Source organism: Sphaerodactylus townsendi, linkage group LG05, assembly GCF_021028975.2.
Source record: "Sphaerodactylus townsendi isolate TG3544 linkage group LG05, MPM_Stown_v2.3, whole genome shotgun sequence".
Lineage (NCBI taxonomy): Eukaryota > Metazoa > Chordata > Lepidosauria > Squamata > Sphaerodactylidae > Sphaerodactylus > Sphaerodactylus townsendi.
This window is the reverse complement of record NC_059429.1, coordinates 23,983,078-23,994,253: the sequence shown is the minus strand read 5'-3', so window position 1 is coordinate 23,994,253 and position 11,176 is coordinate 23,983,078. Positions and strand designations below refer to the sequence as shown.

The 11,176-nt window shown below is 46.3% G+C and overlaps 1 protein-coding gene across 1 annotated transcript in view; it reads left to right on the top strand.

Moving 5' to 3' along the window:
* The first annotated feature begins 745 nt into the window (after positions 1-745).
* Positions 746-11,176, top strand: part of CEP350 (centrosomal protein 350) — an 82,853-nt gene continuing 72,422 nt past the window's right edge. The window contains 1 exon segment of the mRNA XM_048497814.1: positions 746-965. The gene's annotated coding sequence lies outside the window, so the exon portion shown is untranslated.

Sequence of the window (11,176 nt, the reverse complement as noted above, 5' to 3'; positions counted from 1 at the left end):
CCAGGCAACCTTGGGTGGGGTAGAGCTGTCATCAGGGAGAAGTGGGCTCAAAGCCCCACTCTGCCATGGGAAGTTCACTGATTAACTTTAGATAAGTTTATGGACCACCTACTTCAAAAGGTGACTGTTAGGTGGTGCTACTGGACCCTTATGTAGTTGTGAGGACCTAGAACAGTGGTGGCGAACCTTTGGCACCTGTGCCAGAGGTGGCACTTAGAGCAGAAAATCACCCCCCCCCCCACACACACATATATATCTAGGCTGGCCTTGCTTCTGAGTAAACCTAAAGGTTCGCCATCACTGACCTAGAAGGACCTATGCCACTCCTGACCCAGATGAAGAGAGAGCGGTGGACAGCTTGAATGCAGAGCTGCAGCTTTTTCAGATTTCGTTTTATTTTACATCAAGTCACACCCAACTTATGGCGAACTCTAGTCGCGTTTTCAAGCGATAAAAGTTCAAAAATTGGTTTTCCTTGTCCGCCTCTGGGTAGTCATCGGACGTCGCCCATCCAAACACCGACTAGAGCCGCCCCTGCTTAGCTTCCGTGATCTGAGGCGGTCGAGCCAGCCAGAACCTGGTTTTCCTCACGCAAAGAGCGTGGGGGGCGGAGTCTCCAGCTTTGCCACTTCCAAAATGGCGGTCGAGGCGCTCCCAAGCAGCCATCTTTAAAAGGTCGCGGTCTTCACGCCTGGCTCCTCGCGAGACTTCCCAAAGCGGCTCCCGCCCTGCCGCGCGCCTCCGCTCCTGCCCTCCCCATCCCTTCCCTCCGCCTCTGTGTCAGTCGTTGGCCGGTCATGGCGCCGGGATGGCGGCGTTGCGGCCGCCGCTGAAGCGACTGGCCAGAGCCGCGGTCGCTTCTCCTGTTTATCTCCACGCTCGACCGCGACGCCTTACGGGATGAGCCGGGAACCTCCGCCGCCGGCCGGGAGGAGGAGGAAAGAGCGGAGGCGACGCTAGGACAGGTGAGGCGGGTCGGAGGGACGGGCAGAGAGGCCGGGAACGAGGCGGGGAGACGACGGGGGGACGAGGGACGACGGCGGGTCGGGGGGTGGGTGGGGAAGAGAACGGGGGTCGGGGTGTGTGTGTCTCAGGTCACTTCCTCTCTCGGCCTCGTCCTTCGCAGCCGTGTTCGGCCTTGTCCCCCCCCCCTTTCCCCCCCCCCCTTCTCCCGCTTCTCTTCCTCCCTGCTTTCCTCTCAGCTTAGACCGGGCTGTCAGTCGCTTCCTGGTCGTTTAAAGGGACTCTCCTCTCTCTTCTAGCGTGTGGGTTGCCACATATATCTCGCCAGGGAGGCATCTGGCAAATCATGTATGAAAATCACCGCACATGAAGAAGGAAAATAGCCCTCTGTTGTGTTAAAGAATTATCCCTGGAGTAGGGAACAGCTCTTGTATATATTGTTAGTTCTAATAAGGAGCACCTCTTATATGTATTAGTTCTGATAGGGAGCAGCTCATATACATATATTGTTAGTTCTAATAAGGAGCACCTCTTATATTTATTAGATCTGATAGGGAGCACCTCATATACATATATTGTTAATTCTAATAAGGAGCACCTCTTATATTTATTAATTCTGATAGGGAGCAGCTCATATATATATTGTTAGTTCTAAGGAGGAGCAGCTCTTATATATATTAGTTCATATATATATTAGTTCATATATACCAGTATATATATTGTTAGTTCTAAGGAGGAGGAGCTCTTATATATATTAGTTCATATATACCAGTATATATATTGTTAATTCTAAAAAGGAGAAGCTCTTATATATATTAGTTCTGATAGGGAGCAGCTCCCTATCAGAACTAATATATATATATATGAGCTGAGCAGCTCCAGGTCATCCAGGTTCTTTGCTCCAGGTCATCATTATTTAAGACCTCATAATGGACAGCTATTTCCTTTTTTTAAAAAAGGACTCTTAGTTCAGTTTTATTACTATACTTCTTCTAGGAACTCTGTTGCTCCCTTCCTGTTCCTGACAACAGGCTTGTGAGGTAGGTTAGTTCAGAGAGGGTGTGGCTGGCCAAGGTCACTCCGTGAGCTTCATGGCGAGTAAGCTCAAAACAGCATATGTCTGCTTGGGTCTGCTAGGGGGCCCCTGTGGACAGAAGGGGTGCTTTGGGCAACAGGGAGATGAATGAGGTGAGATTCTGCAGGCTGCAAAGCACTCCCAATAAAATCTTTGTTGGATCTGATTCTTGACTCTCCAGTCCTCTGTTTTATCCTTGAGACAGCCTGTGATGTAGGTTAGTTGATGAAGGTGATTGGACCAAGATTACCCAGTAAATTCTGTGGCAGGTAATCTCAGGACAGTGAGCATGGTTCTTTGCTGCTCCATTTTGCTCACAACTCCCCTGTGAGGTAGGTTAGGCCAAATGAGATCTGGTCAAGATCCTTTACTATATCTCATGGCAAGTGGGCATTTGAAACTGTGTCCTGATCCTACTTTGACATTCTAACTGCTATATCACACTCTTTAAAAAAATCTATTTGAAAATATGCAGCTAGTAACAACAGTAAGCATGAGAACATCAAAGGCAACACGACGGAGAAACAAAAAATAATCCTGTTGCAAGAGTTTATCTTTATGGCAGTATCTGCATTACAAATTAGTTAAGATCACTTTATTAACTATATGAGACTATAGGAATGCAGACTTGTTTCTCGGTTTTGTAAAACTTTCACACGCAGTGATTTGGAATATATGGCACTTTTTGCAGAGAACCGGGCCAAAAAGAAAAAAAAAAAAAGCTTAATGTCATAAAGTATGTATGATTTGCCCAGTGTGATTCCACTGCACCAAGGGAGGGTCAATGAATTCTAGGATCCTTTCTTTCCAAATGAACTTTGGTTCATGTAACAATAACCAAGGCATGCCCAAAACTATGGAGTGTTTGGCCACTGGCGCCAAAATAAAACTAATTTTCTCCCAATGGTGGTGCAACGGAGGAGAACCGGCTGTGTTTTGTACTGGGCCGGTCCTTACCGTTTCGAGGGGCTGCCCGTCCATTTGGGTGGAATGGTATGGAGCTTAGAAACCAGGGGGATTCCGGTCCAAACCTAGCTCCCCTCCTACCACCTGGGGCCGCATTGACCAGCAGTGGGAGGCAGCCCGGAATCCCACACAGGGCCGAGGCTATAATCGCAGGAGATGTGTTTAAGCGGGGTTGGCCAGAAATGCTTGAACAGTAATGGGAGGCGCTGCCTTCACTCACCCAGCGTCCAGGAGTGGGCCCACATGTCCATGGGGGGCTGAAGAAAGGCAAAACAGCTGCTTCCCCTCCTCACCGGAGTGTGCGCCGGTAACCTTACGCGCTTTAGGCGAGCCAGTGGGAGGCGGACCCCTGACCTGCATTAGACTGGTGGTTTGGCAGAGCCCGGAGTCTTGGCGTGAACTGGAAGGCGGTTGGTTTTTTTTGTTTCTTGGGACAGTTGGCTGACTAGACTGGCCTGGCCCTCGCGCCCGGTAAAGGAACACAATCCCAGTCGGCGACTGGCGTTTCAGAAGAGTGGTTTGTTAGGGGCGGACTGGAAGCTTGACTTGGTGGACACAGTAGTAGCTGGTTTTAGGCGCAGGCGGCTTCCTCGCTTGACGAGCATATTCCAAAGCGAGGGGCGCCACTTGGGACCCCAACTGGATCCAATCTGCAATGAGTGGCGAGTGCGAAGGAACCCGGAATTAAAAACTTACCCGTTTCACGTAGCTTGCCCGTCCACAGCATCTGAGAAGTATTAGCATTTCAATGCGTTCAGAGCCACTCAGGAGGGAATTGACGGCCGCCGCGCGAAATTCACCGGGCAAAATCTGCCAAGCCGGGCGGTTGCCTTGCTGGATGGTTTTGATGAGTGCCGGATAGCTTCATTCACGGCGCCCTGGATCTTGCAAGCGGCGCTCTTAAGGCTTGGAGGAATCACGGGCACTGTCGCGAGAGAGTCCCTCATCCCTGCAAATCAAAAGAGTCACGAACCAAATTCGGCTGCTGCCCCATCCAGGACTGAGCGATGTTCCGGTATTTTTTGGCTCAGACCGGTATAAATCATCATAGTCTTCCAAGTGGGCATTGAGTTTGCAAGATAAAAGTAGGGAAGTTTGGAAGCGGATTCCCCATCAAAAGCGAGGCTGGTATCGAGGAGGCCGATGGTAGCCCGTTCGGCTGACTCTTGGCGCCTGCTGGGAGAATTGGTTGTCGATAACGAGGGTTGAGCAAAGGTTGGGCGGAAGGCAGCTTGTTGTGCACGGGGGGAGCGAATCCGGAGGCGCTATGGCGGATTGCGGCTGGCGTTTGGGTGGCAGGACCCAGATGCGTGGCCCCCTGGCACCGGCATGATCAGGTAACAACGCATAGACTCCAACTTGGGTCTTCCCGGTCTGCTGCCTCCTTAGATTCCCTCTCCAACGCAGCCCAAAGATCCCTCTCCTTGCTTGAGCCAATGCATCCTGAATGCGCGTACCAAAGCAGCTTTTTCTCGTTCCAATTTAGCCAGTTAGATCCCGTTTAAGGGGCTTCCAGGTGGAAAAGCTCACTTTGCGTCTGCGCATAAGGCCTGAAGCAGGCATTTCAGGCGTTGCCGTTGTAAATCCAGTCTGGAATGTTCCAGGACTTTATCATGGACTGACCGATTCTGGGCAGGCATATTGTTAATGCGTTGGAAGCTGGCGTCTTTGGCACGGGTCAACTTCGAGAGCTGGACTTCTTTGCGTTGCTGTTCCCGGTCCCTCTGCAGGTTTTCGTGCTCTTGCTGCAACTGTGCCCGTTCCTCCTCCCATAGCTGGCGTTCACGGTTCCATGCCGCTTGGGCATCTCGCAGTCGTCCCACTTCCTCATCCCAGTCCTCTCTGCGATGGGAAAACCGGTCCGACTGGGAAGGCAGGCTTTCCTCGGACTCTTCGTCGTCTGGAAGCGAGGCATCGGAGGCACCGTAGCCGCCGTAGCCACCGGTGGCTCCCGAGGCACCTCGATGCGGTTGCTGGCCGGATTAGGGGGGTCCGATTGGGAAGCTGATGCGGATACCCCTCCCAATTCCAGGTTTAGTCACCGGTGTACTTTGGGCCGGGCCCCAGTGCTGTGCCACGGTGGTTCTTTGGGAGCATCACCAAAATACGAGTCCAGGAATGCGTTCAATGGATTCCTGGGTTGCCGCATGAAAGGTGGTCAAGCCCGTCTCCTCCATGACAGGTTGCATCTGAGGTTTGTAATCCCACCGCAGCGGGTGAGATCCGATCCACAGGCTTTCGATCCATAGACAGCCCCAAAGCGACTCATGTAAGTCCCCATGGTGCGTCGTCCGTCCCTCGTTCCAGCGAGGTAAAGGAAGACTTCGTGCTGACCACGAGGGCGGGAAAGAGCCACCAGCCGAGGCCGTTCTCCTGCTGGTTCCTCCAGATCCAGAAGGGAAAGGTCGGAGCTCTCTTTAGGGGCTACCGCACCTTCCGCAGTAAAATTCAACCTCTCCATCGCAAGACAAGAGGTCCACTGCACAGGAATATAGATGAATTAAGATTCCTGCCACAATGTAAGGAATTCCATAGACGCAGAAATAAAAGGCTTTAGGAATAAAAGTCCATTTATTAAGACATCTTAGAAAGCTCAAGTACACGCAGTGGCAGGAATGGCACTTCCCGCCAGAAGCACAGGTTATAACACCATTCACCCCATCCCCCCTTCCTGCTTCCCATGGGAACCGTGTCTTCATCTCCCGCGCAGAGATAACGTCTCCGCCGATGCATCTGGCCCATCGCCCGGGCTGTGGAATGCACTCAAGGTTACTTCACCATCAACACCATTGAATCCTTTACAGGAGTAGCTGAGAGGAGGGTGGAGCAGGCGTTGCCACATGTAAGGTTTCCAACTCTGGGTCAGAAAATTCATGGAGATTTGAGGGTGCCATCATGTAACTGCAATCAACAGCCGTTGGGGCCGGTTCCTCCTCTCCCTCGAGCCCCCACTGCACATGAATGGAGCCACTGCCGCCATGCCTGGCGGGCCGGATAAATGCCTTCAGGGGGCCACATTTGGCCCCCGGGCCGTAGTTTGGGGACCCCTGATCTACACTTTACTCCACCAATCTGGGTACTCATTTTACCGACCTCAGCAAGGTGGAAGGCTGAACCAGCCTTAATCTGACTATCTGAAACTGACTTCCAGCAGGATCAAACTCAGAACTTGAGCAGAACTTACTGCAGTGTATCATACTGTATCACAGGGTTTTTCTTGCTCTTCTCTTAATTTGTAGAGACCTACTGGGTTTGGTTTTAAGATCTGTACGCAGAGAAGCAAGTCCAAATCTGGACTCAGATCACCACATTTTATTTTATTTTTTGTATCTATGACAAAGTGAAGGTGCTCCAGAGTAAGTTTGGAAGGAAAATTGAGATCTTGGTTTAGTAGAAAAAGAGTTACTTTTCTCCTCTCAACTACGTTAAAATAACCCAAATAATATCGGAATACAAGTATAGCACTAAATACTAGAACGGCCCCACCCATACCTCACATAGTTGTTTGATATGTAAACTTGAGAAAGATAGGTGTATGTATGTGTGGGGGGTGGGAGGCAGAGAGCTATATAACCTCACTTTATAAGTTTCTTGGGGAGGGGGATAGATCTGGGGTGGTTCCAATCATCTGAACAGCTGACTTTTCAAGCTGATCTTAGATCTACACAAACTGGAAAGTTTGAAATGCCGGGAGAAGTGGTGGAATGTGAGCAGAACCCAATCAAACATTCAAGAAACAATCAAAAGTAATAGTCCTGTAGAAGGTGCATGGAAGAAGCCACACGAGTGGGGACAGCACAGCAAGGGAACTGAAACTCAAGGGGTGCAACAGAATGGAAGGGAACTGGGGAGCAGAGTGTTTTCTTTTCAAAGGCTTGAGGATAGGTATGGTTAAGGAGCTCATACCAAGCTTGGGTGCGCAGTGGAAGGGTTCCTGGGCTACAGAAACTTTTCCAAACAAATAAAGGGAGCAATTGCTGTGGTGGGAAGGAGGCAAGTGAGAGGCGCTTTTATATAACTGAGAAGCCTGAGTTGAGAGACATTATAAACAAAATGTAAGACTTTATTAATTAAAGACTGATGTTGCTGGGATTTTTTTTTTTTTTGGTTACAAAGGAATTTGACAGGACAACCAGGCACTTGTGCTAAGAAGTACCTTGACTGAGGTCTAGGAGCTTTCATTGCGTGATTGGGTCAATTTCTGTACCTGCAGATCTTGCACTGGGTGGCCTGAAGCATTGCACCCGTAGATCAGTGTGCACCAGAACACTAAATACAAGAAGTTTAATGTTTTGTTTTATTGACTTTGGCAAACTGAAAAGTAAGTGTCAAGTACACAGGTGATTGTGGTTCATTCCAGCATGTTGAGCTCTTTCCGGCAAAAGAAAAAGGGGATTATTTCTTAGTGAACGGGGGCGGGGGGGGTGGGGGGGTGCTTTTACACATTTTTTCATCTCCAGAGGTAAAAAGCTTAAGAGACTTATTTTCTAAAACTGACCACTGAGGGAAGGGGCCAAGAATATCCCTGATGTCCAGCCCCTTTCAGCCCCCCTCTGTTGCTCTGTGTTATCCTGATCTTTGAACCTTTCCTTTTCATGTGATTAGGTGATTGCTCAAGTAACTCCTCTCTCCCTTACCAATCATACCTAATATCACTGAGTAGTCTCACTATGCAGATCAAAGCCCCGCAGTTAGTAATATCTGTGCTTTATTACATAGAGCAGTCCACGTTTCTTAAAGGATTACCAAATGAACAAATAAACAATAAGAAAAACAACAGGGAAATCTTTTTTTGAAAATCAAGATATCGAGGCTAAGGGTCTAAAACAAATTTGCCACATTAAAATATCCTGAAACCAAAGTTTTGTATAATTATAAAAACCACGCGTGAGCCACTCAGCTGTGCCTTGAGGGAAAAGAGGTGCATGCTACTTGAAGTTGTCTTAGGCAGTATTCATGTCTCTCTGAGAACCTTTTGTATGTTCTTAGACTTTGGTCCTCCTGCCAAGTCATGGGTTTCTTAACTGCTCTGAAAATGGTTTTACTGGAGGTGATGTGAAAACTTTTTCAGTGCCTGCAGTTTTTAGTGGTTTGGTTAGCTTTTCCATTTTATTCCTATAGTCTGATCTTAGGGACTTCCAACTTCGCCTGCATGTACTCTAATTGGCTGCACAAAATATTTACATGATGGTGTTTTGTTCTGTCCTCTGAAACCAGTATAACTTTTTAAAGGGGGTAGTAGTAATTCGATTAGTTTTTGTCCGTGAGGCCTCTGCTTTTTTTATGTTGCTTTATGTAAGGAAACTCAGCTTTTTATTAAAGAAATTGATTCTAATATATCTATTTAGAAAATAATTGTGTGGTGCTATGGCTAAATCACAAAATCATCTTGTGTTTGTTGCATGGTAGGGAAATGGGCGTCTCAAAGTATTCCCAAGATTGTGGGGAAAAGTTTGACCATTCGGGGCACTAAGTACTAACGTCTCAGGTGATGAGATTTAATATAACATTCCACATAGGACTTCAGTCAAATACTGCAACCCCACATTGACCTCACCTTTTTATGTAACTTACTGGTGGTGTTTCCATTCCTCTTTCAACAGGAATTAGCTATCTATAGCAGATAACTGCATAGCATGAAGATATAATTCTTGTTCCATTCCTACCCATGCACTAGTGAGATGGAGTACCCACCTGCCCCTCCTCTATTTTCTACTGCTTCATAACTGCTTTGACAAAAAGTAGATCTGCTGTGTTAAAGGCCAAGTGATCTACATCAAGTAGTTTTGAGAATGTACTCTCTTGACCCTAACTCCGTTCTTATTGTACTTCCCAGTCTGCTCATTGTAAAAAATTAGGATTTTATAATGCCCGCTTTGATAAGAATAAATGATGCAAATTGAGTTACAGTTTTGTCAACTTGTAAAGGGCTCAGGAAGCTAAACTAATGCCAGCCCAATCCCAAGAATGCCCCCTTTGGTGCTGCTATGAGCTCCTGCACCATTGTTGCCATAGCTGCACTGGCACCCAGGTTTCACACTGCCATACAGCTCTCCATAAGTGCTCTGGCATGTCGTAAATGCCCCTTATGCTGGTGCAAATGGCATTTTTGCTGGTGCCAGGGTCATGATGCCTCCCCCCCTTGTGGATTGCACTAGGTTTTAATAATCAGCATTGTTTTTGTATTTCAAGTTTTTAGTGACTCCCATTATGTTGAATATCAAAAAGTGCTTTTGTTTGGTCTGATAGTATGATCATTTTATGGCTAATCATAATCTGCCCTCAACACAGGCAGTGTGGGTCGAAATGTACAAGTAAACAAATAAATGAATAGTGGGTTTAAATCAGGTGTATTTTATTTCCTGTAACGCTACATAGTCTCTTTAAAAAGAAGTAAATTAAAATAATGTTGTTTGTATATATTCTCTTTTTTTTAATCCTTTATTTAAATGCTTTTCGCCAGTAACATAGAATATATAGTATAGACAAGAGTATACATTATAATATAGTCCATTTGTTTCTCTAGGAGTATTCCTCCTTTCTCTTGGTATATTTGTTACCTGCACATTTACATCATATAGACTATATTGAAAACCCTCCATCTTCCCCCTTACACACTAGAAAGGTGAATAAAACTAGAACAAAAACTAGGCATCTAACAGAATTAAAGTTAATTTCTTGTTTTTTTGTATATATTCTCATTTTGAGTGCATAACACTTTGGATATCCACTATTACTTTTGAAAGTTTATATTGTTGCTGTCCTGGCAAAACGACACAGTTGTTCTTTTTTGTTTTGTCTTTTAACTGTTTTTCATCATTTGAGTCCCTTAAAATGTTTCTGGTTTCATTGTAAATGGGAATGACAGTGGTGTGGATAACGTGTGTTCAGAGTGTTTTTGAAATGCATCTTCAGTGCTGTTTTTGTTTAAGCATTCCTGTACATTTGGGAGGGGGGGATTGCTTTGGTATTTTTCCTGAACTTCCAAGATGAGTGCCCCTCAAAGTGCATGATCCAGCACAAATTTAAATGCCCTAATGGTTTAGTGTGGGGTACAGGTGTTTAGTTGTCACTAAGATCAATTGAACTTTGAAATATTTTGCCTTATCTTTGAAGTACTTCAGTATACTGCACTGTGCTTGTTGAAGGTTTTGCATTAATCCTTAAAGGACGTGTTTTCTCCACTTGATCAGTGATTTATGGGATTTGATGTTTCAATAAGGTAGTGGGTATCTTTCTTTGGAAACTGATTTTTCTGCACAGTTGGTCTAGGCACTGCAACCTGCGCTATTGGGAACAGCGTGATGTGGTTTGGAGTGGGGGTCACTGAAAATCTTTTGCAATTCAAATGAAGTATAGGATCCAGCCTTATATCTTTGAGAAAACCTTAAGTTTCAGCTGAAGCAGCTTTTCTGTGCTTTTCAACCATGCCATTTGCTTTACATTTGTGAAAATATGATGAATTTGGGAGATGAGTTGAGTGGTTGACACAGCTGCCCTTAGACATCCTCTGATGCTTCCAGTGGCTTATTTAATGCCTGAGTTTACAGGGGGGTTAGGGGAGATGAGACAAGTAGTCAAGACAACTAAAGCACAGTTGGAGGAAGACTCACAACGAATACTACCAAAATGCAAATTAAATGGCGGCTGTTTTGTGGCAATGATGGAAACATTGTATTGATCAGCTACTGTTGCATCTGTGGAGAGCCATTTCTCTGAGCTGCTTTTTGTGGTCTCCATGTTGCTTCTGATGATTAAAAGTTTGGATAATTCAGTAGCTTACTGAGATTGGTTTCCTTGGCATTGGGGTTCAGATCCATTGTGCTCAATGTCGCTATTTTAGCAAGTTGGCATTGGGATGTTATGAGAAAGCAATTTAGTCACTTTTCCCAACCCATTCTGTAGAGCTACCCCCCCCCCCCCCCCCGATTCTGTACGGAACAGCTCCTAGTCTGTTCTTCATCAGCTAGTTAAGCAAGAAAGGTTTTTCTGAAATATAAACCTTTGGAACAAGACATTGCAGTATGGTATACCTTAGAGTTATGATTCTCCAGTATTCTTCAACCATTGCTCCTTACTTTCAACCTAGCTGCAGCTGGCTTGGAGCAAGAATGAAGTTGTGGGAAATGAACCTGCAAACATTTGAAGGACAAGAGTAAAAAGTTCATAATT